The sequence below is a fragment of the Rana temporaria genome, chromosome 3 (assembly GCF_905171775.1).
Source record: "Rana temporaria chromosome 3, aRanTem1.1, whole genome shotgun sequence".
Classification (NCBI taxonomy): domain Eukaryota; kingdom Metazoa; phylum Chordata; class Amphibia; order Anura; family Ranidae; genus Rana; species Rana temporaria.
In genome coordinates, this window is record NC_053491.1 from 1541474 (window position 1) to 1568521 (window position 27048).

Below are 27048 nucleotides of genomic sequence, written 5' to 3' on the forward strand. Positions count from 1 at the left end.
CAATGATCATCCGCATCCCGTCCTCACAATGATCATCCTCATCCCTTCCTCTCAATGATCATCCTCATCCCGTTCTCACAATAATCATCCTCATCCCGTCCTCACAATGATCCTCCGCATCCCATCCTCACAATGATCATCCTCATCCCATCCTCACAATGATCATCCTCATCCCGTCCTCACAATGATCATCCACATCCCGTCCTCACAATGATCATCTGCATCCCGTCCTCACAATGATCATCCTCATCCTGTCCTCACAATGATCATCCGCATCCCGTCCTCACAATGATCATCCTCATCCCTTCCTCTCACAATGATCATCTGCATCCCGTCCTCACAATGATCATCCTCATCCCTTCCTCACAATGATCATCCGCATCCCGTCCTCACAATGATCATCCTCATCCCTTCCTCACAATGATCATCCTCATTCCATCCTCACAATGATCATCCTCATCCCGTCCTCACAATGATCATCCACATCCCGTCCTCACAATGATCATCCTCATCCCATCCTCACAATGATCATCCTCATTCCATCCTCACAATGATCATCCGCATCCTGTCCTCACAATGATCATCCGCATCCCGTCCTCACAATGATCATCCTCATCCCTTCCTCACAATGATCATCCGCATCCCGTCCTCACAATGATCATCCTCATCCCTTCCTCACAATGATCATCCTCTTTCCATCCTCACAATGATCATCTGCATCCCATCCTCACAATGATCATCCTCATCCCATCCTCACAATGATCATCCTCATTCCATCCTCACAATGATCATCCGCATCCTGTCCTCACAATGATCATCCGCATCCCGTCCTCACAATGATCATCCTCATCCCTTCCTCACAATGATCATCCGCATCCCTTCCTCACAATGATCATCCTCATCCTGTCCTCACAATGATCATCCTCACAATGATCATCCGCATCCCGTCCTCACAATGATCATCTACATCCCGTCCTCACAATGATCATCCACATCCCGTCCTCACAATGATCATCCTCATCCCGTCCTCACAATGATCATCCGCATCCTGTCCTTACAATGATCATCCGCATCCCTTCCTCACAATGATCATCCGCATCCTGTCCTCACAATGATCATCCACATCCCGTCCTCACAATGATCATCCGCATCCCTTCCTCACAATGATCATCCGCATCCTGTCCTCACAATGATCATCCACATCCCGTCCTCACAATGATCATCCTCATCCCGTCCTCACAATGATCATCTGCATCCCATCCTCACAATGATCATCCGCATCCCTTCCTCTCACAATGATCATCCGCATCCCTTCCTCTCACAATGATCATCCGCATCCCTTCCTCTCACAATGATCATCCGCATCCCTTCCTCTCACAATGATCATCCTCATCCCATTCTCACAATGATCATCCGCATCCCGTCCTCACAATGATCATCCGCATCCTGTCCTCACAATGATCATCCGCATCCCGTCCTCACAATGATCATCCTCATCCCGTCCTCACAATGATCATCCTCATCCCGTACTCACAATGATCATCCTCATCCTGTCCTCACAATGATCATCCACATCCCGTCCTCACAATGATCATCCGCATCCCTTCCTCACAATGATCATCCTCATCCCGTCCTCACAATGATCATCCGCATCCCGTCCTCACAATGATCATCCGCATCCCGTCCTCACAATGATCATCCGCATCCCGTCCTCACAATGATCATCCTCATCCCGCCCTCACAATGATCATCCGCATCCTGTCCTCACAATGATCATCCGCATCCTGTCCTCACAATGATCATCCGCATCCTGTCCTCACAATGATCACCGCATCCCGTCCTCACAATGATCATCCTCATCCCGTCCTCACAATGATCATCCGCATCCCGTCCTCACAATGATCATCCGCATCCCGTCCTCACAATGATCATCCGCATCCCGTCCTCACAATGATCATCCTCATCCCGTCCTCACAATGATCATCCTCATCCCGTCCTCACAATGATCATCCGCATCCTGTCCTCACAATGATCATCCGCATCCCGTCCTCACAATGATCATCCTCATCCCGTCCTCACAATGATCATCCGCATCCCTTCCTCACAATGATCATCCTCATCCCGTCCTCACAATGATCATCCTCATCCCGTCCTCACAATGATCACCGCATCCTGTCCTCACAATGATCATCCTCATCCCGTCCTCACAATGATCATCCGCATCCCTTCCTCACAATGATCATCCTCATCCCGTCCTCACAATGATCATCCTCATCCCGTCCTCACAATGATCATCTGCATCCCATCCTCTCAATGATCATCCGCATCCCGTCCTCACAATGATCATCCTCATCCTGTCCTCACAATGATCATCCGCATCCCGTCCTCACAATGATCATCCTCATCCCGCCCTCACAATGATCATCCTCATCCCGTCCTCACAATGATCATCCGCATCCCGTCCTCACAATGATCATCCTCATCCTGTCCTCACAATGATCATCTGCATCCCGTCCTCACAATGATCATCCGCATCCCTTCCTCTCACAATGATCATCCTCATCCCGTCCTCACAATGATCATCCGCATCCCGTCCTCACAATGATCATCTGCATCCCGTCCTCACAATGATCATCTGCATCCCGTCCTCACAATGATCATCCGCATCCCGTCCTCACAATGATCATCCTCATCCCGTCCTCACAATGATCATCCGCATCCCGTCCTCACAATGATCATCCGCATCCCGTCCTCACAATGATCATCCTCATCCCGTCCTCACAATGATCATCCGCATCCCGTCCTCACAATGATCATCCTCATCCCGCCCTCACAATGATCATCCGCATCCCGTCCTCACAATGATCATCCGCATCCCGTCCTCACAATGATCATCCTCATCCCGCCCTCACAATGATCATCCGCATCCTGTCCTCACAATGATCATCCGCATCCTGTCCTCACAATGATCATCCGCATCCTGTCCTCACAATGATCACCGCATCCCATCCTCACAATGATCATCCTCATCCCGTCCTCACAATGATCATCCGCATCCCGTCCTCACAATGATCATCCGCATCCCGTCCTCACAATGATCATCCGCATCCCGTCCTCACAATGATCATCCTCATCCCGTCCTCACAATGATCATCCTCATCCCGTCCTCACAATGATCATCCGCATCCTGTCCTCACAATGATCATCCGCATCCCGTCCTCACAATGATCATCCTCATCCCGTCCTCACAATGATCATCCTCATCCCGTCCTCACAATGATCATCCGCATCCCTTCCTCACAATGATCATCCTCATCCCGTCCTCACAATGATCATCCTCATCCCGTCCTCACAATGATCACCGCATCCTGTCCTCACAATGATCATCCGCATCCTGTCCTCACAATGATCATCCGCATCCCTTCCTCACAATGATCATCCTCATCCCGTCCTCACAATGATCATCCGCATCCCGTCCTCACAATGATCATCCGCATCCCGTCCTCACAATGATCATCCGCATCCCGTCCTCACAATGATCATCCTCATCCCGTCCTCACAATGATCATCTGCATCCCATCCTCTCAATGATCATCCGCATCCCGTCCTCACAATGATCATCCTCATCCTGTCCTCACAATGATCATCCGCATCCCGTCCTCACAATGATCATCCTCATCCCGCCCTCACAATGATCATCCTCATCCCGTCCTCACAATGATCATCCGCATCCCGTCCTCACAATGATCATCCTCATCCTGTCCTCACAATGATCATCTGCATCCCGTCCTCACAATGATCATCCTCATCCCGTCCTCACAATGATCATCCGCATCCCGTCCTCACAATGATCATCCGCATCCCGTCCTCACAATGATCATCCGCATCCTGTCCTCACAATGATCATCCTCATCCCGTCCTCACAATGATCATCCGCATCCTGTCCTCACAATGATCATCCTCATTCCGTCCTCACAATGATCATCCGCATCCCATCTTCACAATGATCATCCTCATCCCATCCTCACAATGATCATCCTCATCACTTCCTCACAATGATCATCCTCATCCCATCCTCACAATGATCATCTGCATCCTGTCCTCACAATGATCATCCGCATCCCGTCCTCACAATGATCATCCGCATCCCGTCCTCACAATGATCATCCGCATCCCGTCCTCACAATGATCATCCCGTCCTCACAATGATCATCCTCATCCCATCCTCACAATGATCATCCTCATCCCGTCCTTACAATGATCATCCTCATCCCGTCCTCACAATGATCATCCGCATCCCGTCCTCACAATGATCATCCGCATCCCGTCCTCACAATGATCATCCGCATCCTGTCCTCACAATGATCATCCGCATCCTGTCCTCACAATGATCATCCGCATCCCGTCCTCACAATGATCATCCTCATCCCTTCCTCTCACAATGATCATCTGCATCCCGTCCTCACAATGATCATCCTCATCCCTTCCTCACAATGATCATCCGCATCCCGTCCTCACAATGATCATCCTCATCCCTTCCTCACAATGATCATCCTCATTCCATCCTCACAATGATCATCCTCATCCCATCCTCACAATGATCATCCTCATTCCATCCTCACAATGATCATCCGCATCCTGTCCTCACAATGATCATCCGCATCCCGTCCTCACAATGATCATCCGCATCCCTTCCTCTCACAATGATCATCTGCATCCCGTCCTCACAATGATCATCCTCATCCCTTCCTCACAATGATCATCCGCATCCCGTCCTCACAATGATCATCCTCATCCCATCCTCACAATGATCATCCGCATCCCATCCTCACAATGATCATTCTCATCCCGTACTCACAATGATCATCCTCATCCTGTCCTCACAATGATCATCCACATCCCGTCCTCACAATGATCATCCTCATCCCGTCCTCACAATGATCATCCGCATCCTGTCCTTACAATGATCATCCGCATCCCTTCCTCACAATGATCATCCGCATCCCTTCCTCACAATGATCATCCTCATCCTGTCCTCACAATGATCATCCACATCCCGTCCTCACAATGATCATCCGCATCCTGTCCTTACAATGATCATCCGCATCCCTTCCTCACAATGATCATCCGCATCCCGTCCTCACAATGATCATCCTCATCCTGTCCTCACAATGATCATCCTCATCCCGTCCTCACAATGATCATCCGCATCCTGTCCTTACAATGATCATCCGCATCCCTTCCTCTCACAATGATCATCCGCATCTCATCCTCACAATGATCATCTGCATCCTGTCCTCACAATGATCATCCACATCCCGTCCTCACAATGATCATCCTCATCCCGTCCTCACAATGATCATCCGCATCCTGTCCTTACAATGATCATCCGCATCCCTTCCTCTCACAATGATCATCCGCATCCCGTCCTCACAATGATCATCCTCATCCCGTCCTCACAATGATCATCCGCATCCCTTCCTCTCACAATGATCATCCGCATCTCATCCTCACAATGATTATCCGCATCCCTTCCTCTCACAATGATCATCCGCATCTCATCCTCACAATGATCATCCACATCCCGTCCTCACAATGATCATCCGCATCCCGTCCTCACAATGATCATCCTCATCCCTTCCTCTCACAATGATCATCCTCATCCCTTCCTCTCACAATGATCATCCACATCCTGTCCTCACAATGATCATCTGCATCCCATCCTCACAATGATCATCTGCATCCTGTCCTCACAATGATCATCCTCATCCCGTCCTCACAATGATCATCCGCATCCCGTCCTCACAATGATCATCCTCATCCCGTCCTCACAATGATCATCCACATCCTGTCCTCACAATGATCATCTGCATCCCATCCTCACAATGATCATCTGCATCCTGTCCTCACAATGATCATCCGCATCCCGTCCTCACAATGATCATCCGCATCCCGTCCTCACAATGATCATCCACATCCTGTCCTCACAATGATCATCTGCATCCCGTCCTCACAATGATCATCCTCATCCCGTCCTCACAATGATCATCCACATCCTGTCCTCACAATGATCATCCGCATCCCGTCCTCACAATGATCATCCTCATCCCGTCCTCACAATGATCATCCACATCCTGTCCTCACAATGATCATCTGCATCCCATCCTCACAATGATCATCCGCATCCTGTCCTCACAATGATCATCCTCATCCCGTCCTCACAATGATCATCCGCATCCTGTCCTCACAATGATCATCCGCATCCCGTCCTCACAATGATCATCCTCATCCCTTCCTCTCACAATGATCATCTGCATCCCGTCCTCACAATGATCATCCTCATCCCTTCCTCACAATGATCATCCGCATCCCGTCCTCACAATGATCATCCTCATCCCTTCCTCACAATGATCATCTGCATCCCGTCCTCACAATGATCATCCTCATCCCTTCCTCACAATGATCATCCGCATCCCGTCCTCACAATGATCATCCTCATCCCTTCCTCACAATGATCATCCTCATCCCGTCCTCACAATGATCATCCGCATCCCGTCCTCACAATGATCATCCTCATCCCTTCCTCTCAATGATCATCCTCATCCCGTTCTCACAATAATCATCCTCATCCTGTCCTCACAATGATCATCCTCATTCCATCCTCACAATGATCATCCTCATCCTGTCCTCACAATGATCATCCGCATCCCGTCCTCACAATGATCATCCTCATCCCTTCCTCTCACAATGATCATCTGCATCCCGTCCTCACAATGATCATCCTCATCCCTTCCTCACAATGATCATCCGCATCCCGTCCTCACAATGATCATCCTCATCCCTTCCTCACAATGATCATCCTCATTCCATCCTCACAATGATCATCCTCATCCCATCCTCACAATGATCATCCTCATTCCATCCTCACAATGATCATCCGCATCCTGTCCTCACAATGATCATCCTCATTCCATCCTCACAATGATCATCCTCATCCCGTCCTCACAATGATCATCCTCATCCCTTCCTCACAATGATCATCCGCATCCCGTCCTCACAATGATCATCCTCATCCCTTCCTCACAATGATCATCCGCATCCCGTCCTCACAATGATCATCCTCATCCCTTCCTCACAATGATCATCCTCTTTCCATCCTCACAATGATCATCTGCATCCCGTCCTCACAATGATCATCCTCATCCCATCCTCACAATGATCATCATCATCCCTTCCTCACAATGATCATCCTCATCCTGTCCTCACAATGATCATCCTCACAATGATCATCCGCATCCCGTCCTCACAATGATCATCTACATCCCGTCCTCACAATGATCATCCACATCCCGTCCTCACAATGATCATCCTCATCCCGTCCTCACAATGATCATCCGCATCCTGTCCTTACAATGATCATCCGCATCCCTTCCTCACAATGATCATCCGCATCCTGTCCTCACAATGATCATCCACATCCCGTCCTCACAATGATCATCCGCATCCCTTCCTCACAATGATCATCCGCATCCTGTCCTCACAATGATCATCCACATCCCGTCCTCACAATGATCATCCTCATCCCGTCCTCACAATGATCATCTGCATCCCGTCCTCACAATGATCATCCTCATCCCGTCCTCACAATGATCATCTGCATCCCTTCCTCTCACAATGATCATCCGCATCCCTTCCTCTCACAATGATCATCCGCATCCCTTCCTCTCACAATGATCATCCTCATCCCATTCTCACAATGATCATCCGCATCCCGTCCTCACAATGATCATCCGCATCCTGTCCTCACAATGATCATCCGCATCCCGTCCTCACAATGATCATCCTCATCCCGTCCTCACAATGATCATCCTCATCCCATTCTCACAATGATCATCCGCATCCCGTCCTCACAATGATCATCCGCATCCTGTCCTCACAATGATCATCCGCATCCCGTCCTCACAATGATCATCCTCATCCCGTCCTCACAATGATCATCCTCATCCCGTACTCACAATGATCATCCTCATCCCGTCCTCACAATGATCATCCACATCCCGTCCTCACAATGATCATCCTCATCCCATCCTCACAATGATCATCCTCATCCCGTCCTCACAATGATCATCCGCATCCCTTCCTCACAATGATCATCCTCATCCCGTCCTCACAATGATCATCCGCATCCCGTCCTCACAATGATCATCCTCATCCTGTCCTCACAATGATCATCCACATCCCGTCCTCACAATGATCATCCTCATCCCGTCCTCACAATGATCATCCGCATCCCTTCCTCACAATGATCATCCGCATCCCGTCCTCACAATGATCATCCGCATCCCGTCCTCACAATGATCATCCGCATCCCGTCCTCACAATGATCATCCTCATCCCGCCCTCACAATGATCATCCGCATCCTGTCCTCACAATGATCATCCGCATCCTGTCCTCACAATGATCATCCGCATCCTGTCCTCACAATGATCACCGCATCCCATCCTCACAATGATCATCCTCATCCCGTCCTCACAATGATCATCCTCATCCCGTCCTCACAATGATCATCCGCATCCCGTCCTCACAATGATCATCCGCATCCCGTCCTCACAATGATCATCCGCATCCCGTCCTCACAATGATCATCCTCATCCCGTCCTCACAATGATCATCCTCATCCCGTCCTCACAATGATCATCCGCATCCTGTCCTCACAATGATCATCCGCATCCCGTCCTCACAATGATCATCCTCATCCCGTCCTCACAATGATCATCCGCATCCCTTCCTCACAATGATCATCCTCATCCCGTCCTCACAATGATCATCCTCATCCCGTCCTCACAATGATCACCGCATCCTGTCCTCACAATGATCATCCTCATCCCGTCCTCACAATGATCATCCGCATCCCTTCCTCACAATGATCATCCTCATCCCGTCCTCACAATGATCATCCTCATCCCGTCCCTACAATGATCATCCTCATCCTGTCCTCACAATGATCATCCGCATCCCGTCCCTACAATGATCATCCGCATCCCTTCCTCACAATGATCATCTGCATCCCATCCTCTCAATGATCATCCGCATCCCGTCCTCACAATGATCATCCTCATCCCGTCCCTACAATGATCATCCTCATCCTGTCCTCACAATGATCATCCTCATCCCGTCCTCACAATGATCATCCTCATCCCGTCCTCACAATGATCATCTGCATCCCATCCTCTCAATGATCATCCGCATCCCGTCCTCACAATGATCATCCTCATCCTGTCCTCACAATGATCATCCGCATCCCGTCCTCACAATGATCATCCTCATCCCGCCCTCACAATGATCATCCTCATCCCGTCCTCACAATGATCATCCGCATCCCGTCCTCACAATGATCATCCTCATCCTGTCCTCACAATGATCATCTGCATCCCGTCCTCACAATGATCATCCGCATCCCTTCCTCTCACAATGATCATCCTCATCCCGTCCTCACAATGATCATCCGCATCCCGTCCTCACAATGATCATCTGCATCCCGTCCTCACAATGATCATCCGCATCCCGTCCTCACAATGATCATCCTCATCCCGTCCTCACAATGATCATCCGCATCCCGTCCTCACAATGATCATCCGCATCCCGTCCTCACAATGATCATCCTCATCCCGTCCTCACAATGATCATCCGCATCCCGTCCTCACAATGATCATCCTCATCCCGCCCTCACAATGATCATCCGCATCCCGTCCTCACAATGATCATCCGCATCCCGTCCTCACAATGATCATCCTCATCCCGCCCTCACAATGATCATCCGCATCCTGTCCTCACAATGATCATCCGCATCCTGTCCTCACAATGATCATCCGCATCCTGTCCTCACAATGATCACCGCATCCCATCCTCACAATGATCATCCTCATCCCGTCCTCACAATGATCATCCTCATCCCGTCCTCACAATGATCATCCGCATCCCGTCCTCACAATGATCATCCGCATCCCGTCCTCACAATGATCATCCGCATCCCGTCCTCACAATGATCATCCTCATCCCGTCCTCACAATGATCATCCTCATCCCGTCCTCACAATGATCATCCGCATCCTGTCCTCACAATGATCATCCGCATCCCGTCCTCACAATGATCATCCTCATCCCGTCCTCACAATGATCATCCGCATCCCGTCCTCACAATGATCATCTGCATCCCATCCTCACAATGATCATCCGCATCCCATCCTCACAATGATCATCCTCATCCTGTCCTCACAATGATCATCTGCATCCCATCCTCACAATGATCATCCTCATCCCATCCTCACAATGATCATCCTCATCCCGTCCTCACAATGATCATCCGCATCCCGTCCTCACAATGATCATCTGCATCCCATCCTCACAATGATCATCCGCATCCCATCCTCACAATGATCATCCTCATCCTGTCCTCACAATGATCATCTGCATCCCATCCTCACAATGATCATCTGCATCCCATCCTCACAATGATCATCCTCATCCCTTCCTCACAATGATCATCCGCATCCCGTCCTCACAATGATCATCCGCATCCCGTCCTCACAATGATCATCTGCATCCCATCCTCACAATGATCATCCTCATCCCGTCCTCACAATGATCATCCTCATCCCGTCCTCACAATGATCATCCGCATCCCTTCCTCACAATGATCATCCTCATCCCGTCCTCACAATGATCATCCTCATCCCGTCCTCACAATGATCACCGCATCCTGTCCTCACAATGATCATCCGCATCCTGTCCTCACAATGATCATCCGCATCCCTTCCTCACAATGATCATCCTCATCCCGTCCTCACAATGATCATCCGCATCCCGTCCTCACAATGATCATCCGCATCCCATCCTCACAATGATCATCCGCATCCCGTCCTCACAATGATCATCCTCATCCCGTCCTCACAATGATCATCTGCATCCCATCCTCTCAATGATCATCCGCATCCCGTCCTCACAATGATCATCCTCATCCTGTCCTCACAATGATCATCCGCATCCCGTCCTCACAATGATCATCCTCATCCCGCCCTCACAATGATCATCCTCATCCCGTCCTCACAATGATCATCCGCATCCCGTCCTCACAATGATCATCCTCATCCCGTCCTCACAATGATCATCCGCATCCCGCCCTCACAATGATCATCCTCATCCCGTCCTCACAATGATCATCCGCATCCCGTCCTCACAATGATCATCCGCATCCCATCCTCACAATGATCATCCTCATCCCATCCTCTTACAATGGCGGTTTTGTTACTTGATCCAGGAAGCACAATGTCACGTCTTCCCATTCCCCCCCCCCCAAATTCCACTTATTTTCCTCAATTGTCACCGGAGCGCTAGAGAAAATCGGCGCACTAATTATAACAATAGTTGCTTCAATGTGTCAATTAGATTAATCTGAAGGGGGTGCCTCGGCTTCACATTATTAATACTTCGTAGATTTCTGGAGGACAAAAGGTGAGCCAATTAGACAGGAAAAATGTTTTCTAATTAGATTTTGATCTACGCACTCAACCCGTGCCACCCGGGGGGGGGAGGGGAGTCAGCAATCTCCGTGCCCCACTTATTGTTCCCTCGTTAACTTGTTCGCTGTGAGTGCTGTCAGCCACGTTAATTAGCTGCTTCCACCCGTGTGAGGAAAGTTATTTTTCCTCATCAAATAGTTGGATGAAGAGGCAGGTGCGTTCCGAGTATAGAGATACATGATGTAGAGGGTCACCTGACCTCCGATCAGCGATCCCGCACTGCCAAACGCATTTCACTGTTCTATAGTGTCAGGGAACCAGCCGTGGAAGAACTGTCAGACCTACCTTGCACGGACCAACAAGCACAATGCGCATGCGTGCACCAACGCGCGCAGTGCGCATGCGCGCGCAAACGGACAATAATGCCCCGTACACACCATCACTTTATGTGATGAAAAAAAACGACACTTTCTGTGAAGTAAAAAATGACGTTTTTGAAACTTCAATTTTCAAAGACGAAGTTGCCTACACACCATCGTTTTCTCACAATGTTCTTGCAAAGCGAGGTTACGTTCACCACGTTTTCCATTGAAGTAGCTTCTGGGCATGCGTGGATGAAAAAACGTCTTACAAAACGACGTTTTTTGCTACACACGGTCAATTTCTGTGAAGTAAAAAGTGCACTTTTGAAAAACGACACATAAAATTGAAGCATGCTTCAATTTTTTTTGGTCGTTTTTTACAAGACATAAAACGACGTTTTCCCCCACACACAGTCAATTAAAGTGACGTTTTTAAAAACATCATTTTTTTTCATCACATAAAGTGATGGTGTGTACGCGGCATTATCCTGAAAGTTCTGTGTTCTTTACTGCGCACGCAATGCGGGCGGGACTCCTGGCGTCAGTGCCCTATTTAAGGCTTGCTGCAGCAGTTACCAACTGCTGCATGATCTTCAGCCTTTGTGTGTTCCTGAGCTCTTGTTCCTGTGTACCCATTGATGACCCGGCTTGCCTAGGGTGCCCACGTGTCCCGGATTGCCCGGGACTGTCCCGCAATTGACATGTCTGTCCCGGGTCCCGGGCACCTTCATTCTGGGACAACACAATGTCCCGGAATGAAATACAGGTCACAGTCACCCCCTACTAACTAGTAACTACATTTCCGGAACTGGTTGCTACGGCCGGCGCTGCCTGGCGTCTTGCAACCAGTGACAATTTACTCTCAGACAGTGAGACCGGGAGCGAGGCCTGCGCCTAGTGCAGCACTGCTGTCCCCACCCACCTTGGCACTTCCTCCGGCACCCAGCAGCAAGCAGCAGGGACGGGTGTGATCTTCCAGATAGCGACTCCCCTCCTTTCCTTCTACGCACGCGGCTCATGCAGAGGGAGTGACAGCGGCACTGGATCTGGTGGCAGGCTATGGGTGGCAAGCGGCACATTCACCTGACAACCCGCCGCCAAATTCCCCATCAACCCCAAGACTACATTTCCCCCCGCCCCCCCCATCTTTTTTTGGGGAAGGTGAGGGGGGGCAGGGTGTCCCTGAATGGCAGTTTGGAAATGTGGTCACCCTAGGCTTGCCTGACCAGACTTCTCCGTGTATGGCCCCCGGCTTGTCTCTTGGTTTACCCTTCTTCCTGTTCCTGTCTGATTGTTCCAGTGCTTCGACCTCGGCTTGCCCTCTGACCTGCTCCAGTTACTTCCTGCTTCCTGTGCATGACTACCGGCTTGGCTCCTGACTCCGCCTCTGGGTTTCCCTGCGAGTCTACCTCATCGGGTACTTCCGTGGTACCCCTGCCTCACTACATATCCTGGTGGACAGCTGATCTTCTACATCTTCTCAGTAAGTCGCAGCTGGCAACCCCTGCATCTCTGGGCATAGCACCCCCTGTGTCACCTCCAGGGGGCGTTCTGCACTCAGTCGCAAGGGAAGCCCTCTCAGCACTTCGGCCTCTGGTAAGGTACGTGACATATAGTCTGTGAAAGGACGCAGAAAACGCGTAGTGGGCGGTGCATAGAAGACATCGAACCTACTTCGGGAATCTACAATCACTCAGCTGACTTGAACTGTGTTTGTTTAATGAGGTTTAAATACAGTGGCCCGGATTCACAGACAGCAGGCGCACATTACGCCGCCGCAGCGCATCCTCCTGTGCGCTACGCCGACGCAGCGCAAAGAGGCAAGCACTACATTCAGCAAGCTATTGCTCCCCACACTGCGTCGGCGTGGCGTAGATTTCGAAGGCGCAGGCCGGCGTAGGTGGAAGTGGGCTTGACCCATGCAAACCCATGCAAATGATGGTCCGAGCGCCAGACAAGTACGTTTAAAGAACTGCGCATGCGTCACGCCATGAACGTAACCTACGCCCAGCCAGACTCATGTCCAACGTAAAATACGCCGGCTTGTATTCCTTGGTGCAGACCTTTGCATGTCTGCTGCTGGGTTACACCTCCTTTATGGGGCTTAACTTTACGCCGGACGTACAACTTACGCGCACCTCTCGTAGCCTGCGTCGGGCGCACGTACGTTCTTGAATCGCCGCATTTTCCTCATTTGCATATTTGAATGGCTGATCAATGGGAGCGCCACCATGCGTCCAGCCTAAATGTGCGCCCACCCTACGCCGGCATAGGCAAGTTACGTCAGCGGGATGAAGCCTATTTTTAGGCGTATCTTAGTTTGTGGGTCCGGCGCATAGATACGACGGCGCATATTTGCACTTACGCAGCGTATCTCGCGATATGTCTGCGCAAGTGCTTTGTGAATCCGGACCTGAATATATATATACTGACCGGCCACTTTATTAGGGTCCCCCTTGCTAGTAGCGGGTTGGACCCCCTTTATTAGGTCCCCCTTGCTAGTAGTGGGTTGGACCTCCTTTATTAGGTCCCCTTTGCTAGTAGCGGGTTGGAGCCCCTTTATTAGGCCCCCCTTGCTAGTAGCGTATTGGACCCCCTTTATTAGGCCCCCCTTGCTAGTACTGGGTTGGTCCCCCTTTACTAGGCCCCCCTTGCTAGTAGCGGGTTGGACCCCCTTTATTAGGTCCCCTTTGCTAGTAGCGTATTGGACCCCCTTTATTAGGCCCCCCTTGCTAGTAGTGTATTGGACCCCCTTTATTAGGTCCCCCTTGCTAGTAGCGGGTTGGACCCCCTTTATTAGGTCCCCCTTGCTAGTAGCGGGTTGGACCCCCTTTATTAGGTCCCCCTTGCTAGTAGTGGGTTGGACCCCCTTTATTAGGTCCCCCTTGCTAGTAGTTGGTTGGACCCCCTTTTTTTAGATCCCCCTTGCTAGTAGTGGGTTGGACCTCCTTTATTAGGTCCCTCTTGCTACTAGCGGGTTGGACCCCCTTTATTAGGTCCCCCTTGCTAGTAGCGGGTTGGACCCCCTTTATTAGGTCCCCCTTGCTTGTAGCAGGTTGGACCCTCTTTATTAGGTCCCCCTTGCTAGTAGCGGGTTGGACCCCCTTTATTAGGTCCCTCTTGCTACTAGCGGGTTGGACCCCCTTTATTAGGTCCCCCTTGCTGTTAGCAGGTTGGACCCCCTTTATTAGGTCCTCCTTGCTAGTAGCGTGTTGGACCCCCTTTATTAGGTCCCCCTTGCTAGTAGCAGGTTGGACCCCCTTTATTATGCCCCCCTTGCTAGTAGCGGGTTGGACCCCCTTTATTAGGTCCTCCTTGCTAGTAGCGGGTTGGACCCCCTTTATTAGGTCCCCCTTGCTAGTAGCGTGTTGGACCCCCTTTATTAGGTCCTCCTTGCTAGTAGCGTGTTGGACCCCCTTTATTAGGCCCCCCTTGCTAGTAGCGGGTTGGACCCCCTTTATTAGGTCCTCCTTGCTAGTAGCGGGTTGGACCCCCTTTATTAGGCCCCCCTTGCTAGTAGCGGGTTGGACCCTCTTTATTAGGTCCTCCTTGCTAGTAGCGGGTTGGACCCCCTTTATTAGGTCCTCCTTGCTAGTAGCGGGTTGGACCCCCTTTATTAGGTCCCCCTTGCTAGTAGCGGGTTGGACCCCCTTTATTAGGCCCACCTTGCTAGTAGCGGGGTGGACCCCCTTTATTAGGTCCCCCTTGCTAGTAGCGGGTTGGACCCCCTTTATTAGGTCCCCCTTGCTAGTAGCGGGTTGGACCTCCTTTATTAGATCCCCCTTGCTAGTAGCGGGTTGGACCCCCTTTATTAGGTACCCCTTGCTAGTAGTGGGTTGGATTTGTGTTATAAAGCAACTGAACAGGTGTACCTAATAAAGTGGCCGGTGTGTATATATATATATATATATATACAGTGGATGTACTCAGAAATCACAGGAACTCATCTGACGCTGGAAATCATTATTTTATTTGTAAATGATAAATTCCGGATTCTTTTTAATGTAACATACTTAGAATAGAATTATATATGTATGTGTGTGTGTATTATACTGTATATATGTATGTGTGTGTATTATACTGTATATATGTATGTGTGTGTATTATACTGTATATATGTGTGTGTATTATACTGTATATATGTATATGTGTGTATTATACTGTATATATGTATGTGTGTGTATTATACTGTATATATGTGTGTGTGTATTATACTGTATATATGTGTGTGTGTATTATACTGTATATATGTGTGTGTGTATTATACGGTATATATATTGTGTTACACGCCTGAAAACATAAAATAGAGATATTTGCTCCTTGTGAAGATTTTGTGTTGAGTTGTTTTCTTTCTATGGAATTTATGATGAAGATACAATTACATGATTATAAATGTTCTCGGCTCAGTGTATATATCAGTGTGTGTGAGAACATGAAATATATATCTTTGTATAGTTTGTGTCGTATTTCTCGTTTTATTGATATAAATCTTTCTATTTAAGGGATGAAATTATTACACTTTAAGATTCAGAATATTTTATTCATCCCCAGGAGGAAATTCCTGAGATCCGATTCCATCTCACAAGAACAATACAAAGATCACAACAACAATAACAGAGATTAATATCACATAAAACTAAATTTACACTTTACTGTAATCAGCCGTACCTTCCTATTATAATAATACATGGAATAAATCAAATACCCAACATACAAATATCACATCACTTTCTCTAATAATACTTTATGGAATGAAATGATAAAGAGAAGAATGAAAGTGGGAGGAGCTTTTCCCTTCAGAGTTCTCATTCCTGAAACACACTTTCTGCTGCTTCTGGATCATCACAAAGTGTTTCTTCTCCAGCAGCATCTTCAAGTAAGGAAGTGTTACAAACCATGCCCCCCCAAACAATGGCTCCCCAAACCACAGCCCAAACCACGCACCCCCAAACCACGGTCCTCCCAAACCATGACTTTCCCCCAAAGAACAGTCCTCCCAAACCACAGCCCCCAAAACCAAGACTCCCCCAAACCACGGCACCCCAAACCATTTCACCCCAAACCACAGTCCTCCCAAATCAAGACTCCCCCAAACCACGGTCCTCCCAAACCAAGACTCCCCCAAACCACAGTCCTCCCAAACCATGCCCCCCAAACCACAGTCCTCCCAAACCAAGACTCCCCCAAACCACGGTCCTCCCAAACCAAGACTCCCCCAAACCACGGTCCTCCCAAACCATGCCCCCCAAGCCACGGTCCTCCCAAACCACGGTCCTCCCAAACCAAGACTCCCCCAAATCACAGCCCCCAAAACCAAGACTCCCCCAAACCACAGTCCTCCCAATCCAAGACTCCCCCTAAACCACGGTCCTCCCAAACCAATACTCCCCCAAACCACGGTCCTCACAATCCACAGCCCTCAAAACCAGGACTCCCCCAAACCAGGACTCCCCCAAACCACGGCACCCCAAACCATGGCCCCCAAAACCACAGTCCCCCAAAACCACAGTTCTCCAAAACCAAGACGCCCCCAAACCACGATCCTCCCAAACCATGGCCCCCCAAATTTCTCATTCCTGAAACACTCTTTCTGCTGCTTCTAGATCATCACAAAGTGTTTCTTCTCCAGCAGCATCTTCAAGTTAGGAAGTTTTACAAACCATGCCCCCCATACCACAGCCCCCCTAAAGCATGGCCCCCCAAAACAAGGCTCCCCAAATCACAGTCCTCCCAAACCATGCCCCCCCAAACCATGGCCCTTTCCAGAAATCCGGGGAAGCCTTCAATCCTGCAGCCAGTGAGGTACAAAACAGACCAAAATAATCACAAGACGCTCCGCTAATTACAGGAGAACTAACGACTAAATGTATCTAACGAAAATAAGAGAGGAAGCGCTCACATCACCAAATGCGTAAATTGGGAGGGAACAAGAACAAAGGGGGACTAGAAGAGTAGCCCTGGGTCGGACTTTAAAGGCATAGAAAAACAATGGATAAGTAGAAAAAAACATTACAATATTTGTTGAAAAAAGTACAAAGCATTCAAAAGAATTCAAAAGAATTTAAAATCATGTATAGTGATACCGAGTATACAGTGAGCCCTTCATCGATAGGCTTCATCAGAAATTATTAGACTTTCATTCTTCTCTTTATCATTTCTTTCCATAAATGAAAGCAAGAAACACTTTGTGATGATCTAGAAGCAGCAGAAAGAGTGTTTCAGGAATGAGAAATTTGGGGGGCCATGGTTTGGGAGGATCGTGGTTTGGGGGCGTCTTGGTTTGGGAGGACTGTGGTTTTGGGGGACTGTGGTTTGGGGGGCCATGGTTTGGGGTGATGTGGTTTGAGGGAGTTTTGGTTTGGGAGGACTGTGGTTTGGGGGAGTCTTGGTTTTGGGGGCTGTGGTTTGGGGGAGTCTTGGTTTGGGAGGACCGTGGTTTGGGAGGACCGTGGTTTGGGAGGACTGTGGTTTGGGGGGAATGGTTTGGGAGGACCGTGGTTTGGGGAAGTCTTGGTTTGGGAGGACCGTGGTTTGGGGGAGTCTTGATTTGTGAGGACTGTGGTTTGGGGGAAATGGTTTGGGGTGCCGTGGTTTGGGGGAGTCTTGGTTTTGGGGGCTGTGGTTTGGGAGGACTGTTCTTTGGGGGAAAGCCATGGTTTGGGAGGACCGTGGTTTGGGGGTGCGTGGTTTGGGCTGTGGTTTGGGGAGCCATTGTTTGGGGGGCATGGTTTTGTAACACTTCCTTACTTGAAGATGCTGCTGTAGAAGAAACACTTTGTGATGATCCAGAAGCAGCAGAAAGTGTGTTTCTGGAATGAGAGCTCTGAAGGGAAAAGCTCCTCCCACTTTCATTCTTCTCTTTATCATTTCTTTCCATAAAGTATTATTAGAGAAAGTGATGTGATATTTGTATGTTGGGTATTTGATTTATTCCATGTATTATTATAATAGGAAGGTACGGCTGATTACAGTAAAGTGTAAATTTAGTTTTATGTGATATTAATCTCTCTTATTGGTGATTGTTATTGTTGTTGTGATCTTTGTATTGTTCTTGTGAGATGGAATCGGATCTCAGGAATTTCCTCCTGGGGATGAATAAAATATTCTGAATCTTAAAGTGTAATAATTTCATCCCTTAAATAGAAAGATTTATATCAATAAAACGAGAAATACGACACAAACTATACAAAGATATATATTTCATGTTCTCACACACACTGATATATACACTGAGCCGAGAACATTTATAATCATGTAATTGTATCTTCATCATAAATTCCATAGAAAGAAAACAACTCAACACAAGGAGCAAATATCTCTATTTCATGTTTTCAGGCGTGTAACATAACATACAGTTGTGTTCAAAATTATTCAACCCCCACTGAAATTGATTGTTTTGGCCAGTTTGACATTGATTTTGATCATCCTGTCATCCTGCTTACAATTAAATCAAAGAGGCACGTGTAGGTCAGACAAATATAACATAACATTTATAATCAAATAACCACAAATGTCTTTTCTGTGCTCACACCATTATCAGTTTTATTCAACCCCCAAGTGACATTCAATCTTAGTACTTAGTACAACATCCTTTTACAGTTATAACAGCTTTTAAACGTGAAGCATAGCTTGACACAAGTGTCTTGCAGCAATCTACGGGTATCTTCGCCCGTTCGTCATGGGCAAAAGCCTCCAGTTCAGTCACATTCTTAGGCTTGCGCACTGCAACTGCTTTCTTTAAGCCCCACCAGAGGTTCTCAATCGGATTTAAGTCTGGTGACTGCGATGGCCACTCCAAAATGTTCCAGCCTTTAATCTGCAACCATGCTCTAGTGGACTTGGAGGTATGCTTGGGATCATTGTCCTGTTGAAAGGTCCAACGTCTCCCAAGCCTCAGGTTTGTGATGGACTGCATCACATTGTTATCCAATATCTCCTGGTACTGAAGAGAATTCATGGTAACTTGCACACGCTGAAGCTTCCCTGTACCTGCAGAAGCAAAACAGCCCCAAAGCATGATTGAACCCCCGCCATGCTTCACAGTAGGCAAGGTGTTCTTTTCATCATAGGCCTTGTTCTTCCTCCTCCAAACATAGCATTGATCCATGGGCCCAAACAGTTTCATCAGTCCACAGAACACAATCCCAAAACTTCTGTGGTTTGTCCACATGACTTTTGGCATACTGCAGTCGACTCTTCTTATTCTTTAGAGACAGCAAGGGGGTGCGCCTGGGAGTTCTGGCATGGAGGCCTTCATTACGCAGTGTGCGCCGTATTGTCTGAGCAGAAACTTCAGTACCCACATCTGACAAATCTTTTCTCAGTTCCTCAGCAGTCACACGGGGACTTTTCTCCACTCTACGCTTCAGGTAGCGCACAGCAGGCGAAGTCAGCATCTTCTTTCTGCCACGACCAGGTAGCGTTTCAACAGTGCCCTTTGGCTTGAATTTGCGAATGATGCTTCCTATGGTGTCTCTTGGTATGTTTAACATCTTTGCAATCTTCTTATAGCCATTGCCCTTCCTGTGAAATGTATTCACCTCTTCTCTTGTCTTCCTGGACCATTCTCTTGACCTCACCATGTTTGTAACCACACCAGTAAATGTCTAGAAGGAGCTGAGTATCACAGTCCTTTTTAAAGCTGCCTGATTGGTGCTTATTAGGCTTTATTGCTGCTCCCTGACATCCACAGGTGTTTTCAATACCTGATTGTAAACACTTCAATGAACCTCTGTTCTTCAGAGTGGTAGTCTTTAAGGGGTTGAATAATTGTGTAAATGAAGAATTCACAAAATAAATATTTACTACTGTATTACAAAACCGATTGATGTCATTTTAGTTGCATATGGTTCTTTAAGAAGTCCTTGTAGGATTTCATTCTGAATACAATTACAAATGTACACTAAATTCCCTAAAACCCTTTACAGCATTGGGGGGTTGAATAATTTTGAACACAACTGTATATACCGTATAATACACACACACATATATACAGTATAATACACACACATATATACCGTATAATACACACATATATACCGTATAATACACACACATATATACCGTATAATACACACATAGCCGCCGACTGTATCACTCGGCCCCGCCCCCCCCGGCGCACCGCGTCATTGCATGTGATTGACAGCAGCACGAGCCAATGGCTGCACTGCTTTCAATCAACCAATGAATGAGCCGGGAAGAGAACCCAGAAGCCTGCGCGTTCACGGCACGGGACTTTCAAGGGGTCAGGTAAGTAAAGGGGGGGGGGTTCGGGGGGCCTCTAATCCACAGATGTTTTACCTTTACAAGCCCTTTAAGCCCAGAATCCACTTGATGGCTACACAAGTACAGGTTCATGTACTCAGACAGAGTTATCACAGTTACAAAGCCCTTCAAAGGAAATTGCAAAGCTATGAAAGTCACGGATAGTCCCCTAGGAGGCAGCCTTACTCTCCCAGGGGCTAGCTGTGACAATAGTGAGATCCGTTTTCTGTATCTACGTGTCCTGATGAAGCCTAACTGTGAAATGCGTTGATGCACAAGGGCTCACTGTATACTCTGTATCACTATACATGATTTTTAATTATTTTGAATTATTTTTTATCCTTTGTATACTTTGTACTTTTTTCAATAAATATTGTAATGTTTTTTCTACTTCTCCATTGTTTTTCTATGCCTTTAAGGGCTACTCTCTAATGGAGGGGGGTGATTTGTACCAATGGAGGGGGTGGTCTGCACTAATGGGGGGTCTGTGCTAATGGAGCGGAGGGGGGTGGTCTGTATTAATGGGGGGGTGGTTTGTGGGGGGGTGGTCTGTACTAATGGGGGGATCAATACTAATGGAGCGGGAAGGTCTGTACTTATTGAGCAGAGGGGGTGGTCTGTACTAATGGGGGGGTGGGTTGTGGGGGGTGGTCTGTACTAATGGAGGGGGGTATTCTGTACCAATGGGGGGTCTGTACTAATGGAGCGGAGGGGTTGGTCTGTACTAATGGGGGCGGGTGATCTGTACCAATGGAGGGGGTGGTCTGTACTAATGGGGGGTCTGTACTAATGGAGCGGAGGGGGGGTGTTCTGTACTAATGGAGCGGAGGGGGTGGTCTGTACTAATGGGGGGGTTGTGGGGGGTGGTCTGTACTAATGGAGGTGGGTGATCTGTACCAATGCAGGGGGTGGTCTGTACTAATGGGGGGTCTGTACTAATGGAGGGGAGGGGGGGTTGTCTGTACTAATGGGGGGGGGTATGCTATCTTTCTCTGTAAAAGATAAATAAGTTAAACGATCACTTTAAACATCATAACCATTAAAGCTTAATGGAGCACAGATATAATGTATGGTGCGTGTGCACCGGGGGGGGGGGGGGGGGGCAAAATGCACCTTCACCTGAGTTGGAAAAAATCCTTGCACCGGCCCGGGCTACTCTTCTAGTACCCCTATTTCTTGTTCCCTCCCTAAATGTACCTAACCTAGCACCTACCTAGGAGGACGCTACACAACTTTGCAGAGGTCAGAATGGGGGGGCGGCACCTACAGGAAGTTGGCTTCAGAGAGCCTCTGACACTCCTGGAAGTGTCGAAGATGAAAGAATAATAAAGCCGAGATTATTGTGCAACAAATAAACGGGAAACGGGACCCGGCGTTTGTATGAAATGTTTTCTTTTATTTAGTGTGAAATGTGCGCTGTGGGGGGACGGGCGAGGGGGGGGCAGAGACGGGGACGGGGGACGGAGACGGGGACGGGGGATGGAGACGGGGACGGAGACGGGGGACGGGGGATGGAGACGGGGACGGAGACGGGGGATGGAGACGGGGACGGAGACGGGGGACGGAGACTGGGACGGGGGACGGAGACGGGGACGGGGGACGGGGACGGGAGACGGGGACGGGGGATGGAGACGGGGACGGGGGATGGAGACGGGGATGGAGACGGGGGACGGGGGATGGAGACGGGGGACGGGGGATGGAGACGGGGGACGGAGACGGGGGACGGCGGATGGAGACGGGGACGGGGGATGGGGACGGAGACGGGGGACGGGGGACGGAGACTGGGACGGGGGACGGAGACGGGGACGGGGGACGGAGACGGGGACGGGGGATGGAGATGGGGACGGGGGATGGAGACGGGGATGGGGGATGGAGACGGGGACGGAGACGGAGACAGGGACGGGGGACGGAGACGGGGGACGGAGACGGGGACGGGGGATGGAGACGGGGACGGGGGATGGAGACGGGGATGGAGACGGGGGACGGGGGATGGAGACGGGGACGGGGGATGGAGACGGGGACGGAGACGGGGGACGGGGGATGGAGACGGGGACGGGGACGGGGGACGGAGACGGGGACGGGGGGGACGGGGGACGGAGACGGGAGACGGGGGACGAGGACGGGGTCACCTTAAGTTTCTTTGGTTGTAATCTAAAAATTCCCGTGTCCCCCTACAGGAAGTTGGCTTCAGAGAGCCTCTGACACTCCTGGAAGTGTCGAAGATGAAAGAATAATAAAGAATAATAAAGCCGAGATTATTGTGCAACAAATAAACGGGAAACGGGACCCGGCGTTTGTATGAAATGTTTTCTTTTATTTAGTGTGAAATGTGCGCTGTGGGGGGACGGGCGAGGGGGGGGGCAGAGACGGGGACGGGGGACGGAGACGGGGACGGGGGATGGAGACGGGGACGGAGACGGGGGACGGGGGATGGAGACGGGGACGGAGACGGGGGATGGAGACGGGGGACGGAGACGGGGGACGGAGACTGGGACGGGGGACGGAGACGGGGACGGGGGACGGGGACGGGAGACGGGGACGGGGGATGGAGACGGGGACGGGGGATGGAGACGGGGATGGAGACGGGGGACGGGGGATGGAGACGGGGGACGGGGGATGGAGACGGGGGACGGAGACGGGGGACGGCGGATGGAGACGGGGACGGGGGATGGGGACGGAGACGGGGGACGGGGGACGGAGACTGGGACGGGGGACGGAGACGGGGACGGGGGACGGAGACGGGGACGGGGGATGGAGATGGGGACGGGGGATGGAGACGGGGATGGGGGATGGAGACGGGGACGGAGACGGAGACGGGGACGGAGACGGAGACAGGGACGGGGGACGGAGACGGGGGACGGAGACGGGGACGGGGGATGGAGACGGGGACGGGGGATGGAGACGGGGATGGAGACGGGGGACGGGGGATGGAGACGGGGACGGGGGATGGAGACGGGGACGGAGACGGGGGACGGGGGATGGAGACGGGGACGGGGACGGGGGACGGAGACGGGGACGGGGGGGGACGGGGGACGGAGACGGGAGACGGGGGACGAGGACGGGGTCACCTTAAGTTTCTTTGGTTGTAATCTAAAAATTCCCGTGTTACAAAATGATCCTGTCCCCCGAACGACCCGTCCTTCTGTCAACTCACTTTAATTCTTTTATTGTTCTGAATGGATTTTGCCATTGGCAGAAAAAAGAAATCTGCAAGAAGCCTCGGGCTGTACTCGAGCAACGGTCCCACGAGCCACATATTTCATGCCTGGTCACCCGCTGAGGCCGTTACAATCCTGAAACGTTCCCTACCGAGGATCGGGAAGTTTAGCCTTCCACTGGAGCGAGCAGGAAGCCTTCCCTTCAGGATTTCCTCGTACCAGACAACGGTTCTTCATTGTTCCTGAACCCCCAGAACTCATCATTTACCGTCCATTTCATTATACTAATCTGTGTGAAAAGTCTGACTTCATCACCAGGGCCGATCCTAGGGCCACAGGCGCCTGGGTGCAGAAATATTTCTGGCGCCCCCACATGGGCGTGGTCATCTTACTAACTCCTCCCCTTTATAAATGTTTCTATGGCTACGACTCAAACACAGAGATGCTCCCTTAAGAAGTCTTCATTAGTGTCCCATATCAGAGTCCCCCCCAGCAGGTGTCCCCATCAGAGCCCCCCCAGCAGGTGTCCCCATCAGAGCCTCCCCCACAACTAGTGTCCCCCATCAGAGCCCCCCACAACTGGTGTCCCCCATTAGAGCCCCCCCCAGCAGTTGTCCCCCATCAAAGCCCCCCTTAGCAGGTGTCCCCATCAGAGCCCCCCACAACTGGTGTCCCCCATCAGAGCCCCCCCAGCAGGTGTCCCCCATCAGAGCCCCCCACAACTGGTGTCCCCCATTAGAGTCCCCCCCAGCAGGTGTCCCCCATCAGAGCCCCCCTTAGCAGGTGTCCCCCATCAGAGCCCCCCACAACTGGTGTCCCCCATCAGAGTCCCCCCCAGCAGGTGTCCCCCATCAGAGCCCCCCACAACTGGTGTCCCCCATTAGAGTCCCCCCCAGCAGGTGTCCCCCATCAGAGCCCCCCTTAGCAGGTGTCCCCTATCAGAGCCCCCCACAGCAGGTGTCCCCCATCAGAGCCCCCCCAGCAGGTGTCCCCCATCAGAGCCCCCCACAGCTGGTGTTCCCCATCAGAGCCCCCCACAACTGGTGTCCCCATCAGAGTCCCCCCCAGCAGGTGTCCCCCATCAGAGCCCCAGAGCAGGTGTCCCCCATCAGAGCCCCCCACAACTGGTGTCCCCCATTAGAGTCCCCCCCAGCAGGTGTCCCCCATCAGAGCCCCCCCACAACTGGTGTCCCCCATCAGAGCCCCCCAGTTTTCTCTTTATTTCCTGTAGATAGTGCCTGATAAATGAATTCTCCTGAGGAAGCTACTAATCGTGGCGAAACATGTAGAGACATTTTCAGCTTGCACATTCTTTAAAACTGTTTTGTATAATTGAATGGAGTGCTGCCAACTGCCATTGTTCTGGAGCTCCAGATGAGATCGGAGGGGGAGGGGTAGACGGGAGGTAGATACATGTAAGTATAAAGCCGACTTTCCTCAGACTCTGAGATTGTTTTAGGGACGATCCCGGAACTCACCTTTTTATTTTCCATTTGATGGATATTTCTAATTATTAACCACTTCAGCCCCGGACCATTAGGCAGCTAAAGGACCGGGTCCCTTTTTTGCGATTCGGCACTGCGTCGCTTTAACTGACAATTGCGCGGTCGTGCGGCGTGGCTCCCAAACAAAATTGGCGTCCTTTTTTATCCCACAAATAGAGCTTTCTTTTGGTGGTATTTGATCACCTCTGCGGTTTTTATTTTTTGCGCTATAAACCAAAATAACGCTATAATAAATATCCCCAAAATATATAAAAAACATGTTTCTCCTCACTTTAGGGCGATACGTATTCTTCTACCTATTTTTGGTAAAAAAAAAAAAATCGCAATAAGCGTTTATTGATCGGTTTACGCGAAAGTTATACCGTCTACAAAGTAGGGGATAGTTTTATGGCATTTTTATTAATATTTTTTTTTACCAGTAATGGAGGCGATCAGCGATTTTTATTGGGACTGCGACATTGTGGCGGACACATCGGACACTTTTGACACATTTTGGGACCTTTGTCATTTATACAGCGATCGGTGCTAAAAAAAATGCGCTGATTACTGTGAAAAATGACACTGGCAGTGAAGGGGTTAACCTGTAGGAGGCGCTGTAGGGGTTAAGTGTTCCCTAATGTGTGTTTCTTACTGTAGGGGGGCGTGGCTTGGCGCGTGTGACGTCACTGATTGTCGTTCTCTATGACAGGGAACAGACGATCAGTGACAGGCTCACTAGGAAGCACGGGGAAGGTTTACACTCACCTCTCCCCGTTCTTCAGCTCTGTCACCCGATTGCGGGACACTGGCGTCGATCAGGTCCCACGGCGGGGTCACGGAGCACAGGGCCGGGTCCCAAGCGCGCCCCGCCGGCGGCGCATTTTTTGACCCGCGGCTGGGCTTCTTAACCACTTACCGTCCACTGTATATATACGTCCTCTTTTTAAAGATGGATATCTCGGTAACGGCAGCAGCTGCTGTCACAACCGAGGTATCCATCTTTTCAGTGGGCGGGCGTGTAAACGATAACGGCGGTCTCCGCCGCGAGATCCGCCCCCCTCCCGCCGCTCTTCCGCGCCCTCCTTCGCTTACCGGAGCCGTCAGTAGCGGCAGGGGCGATCGGGTGCTGCTGCCTGATCTGTGAGGACTCGACTGAGGGCAAGATGGCCCCCACCCGTCCTCATAGCTTTGCTGGGCGGAAGTGACGTCAAAACTTCCGTCCCGCCCATGCGTCTTAGGCTCCATTCACACCTAGGCGTTT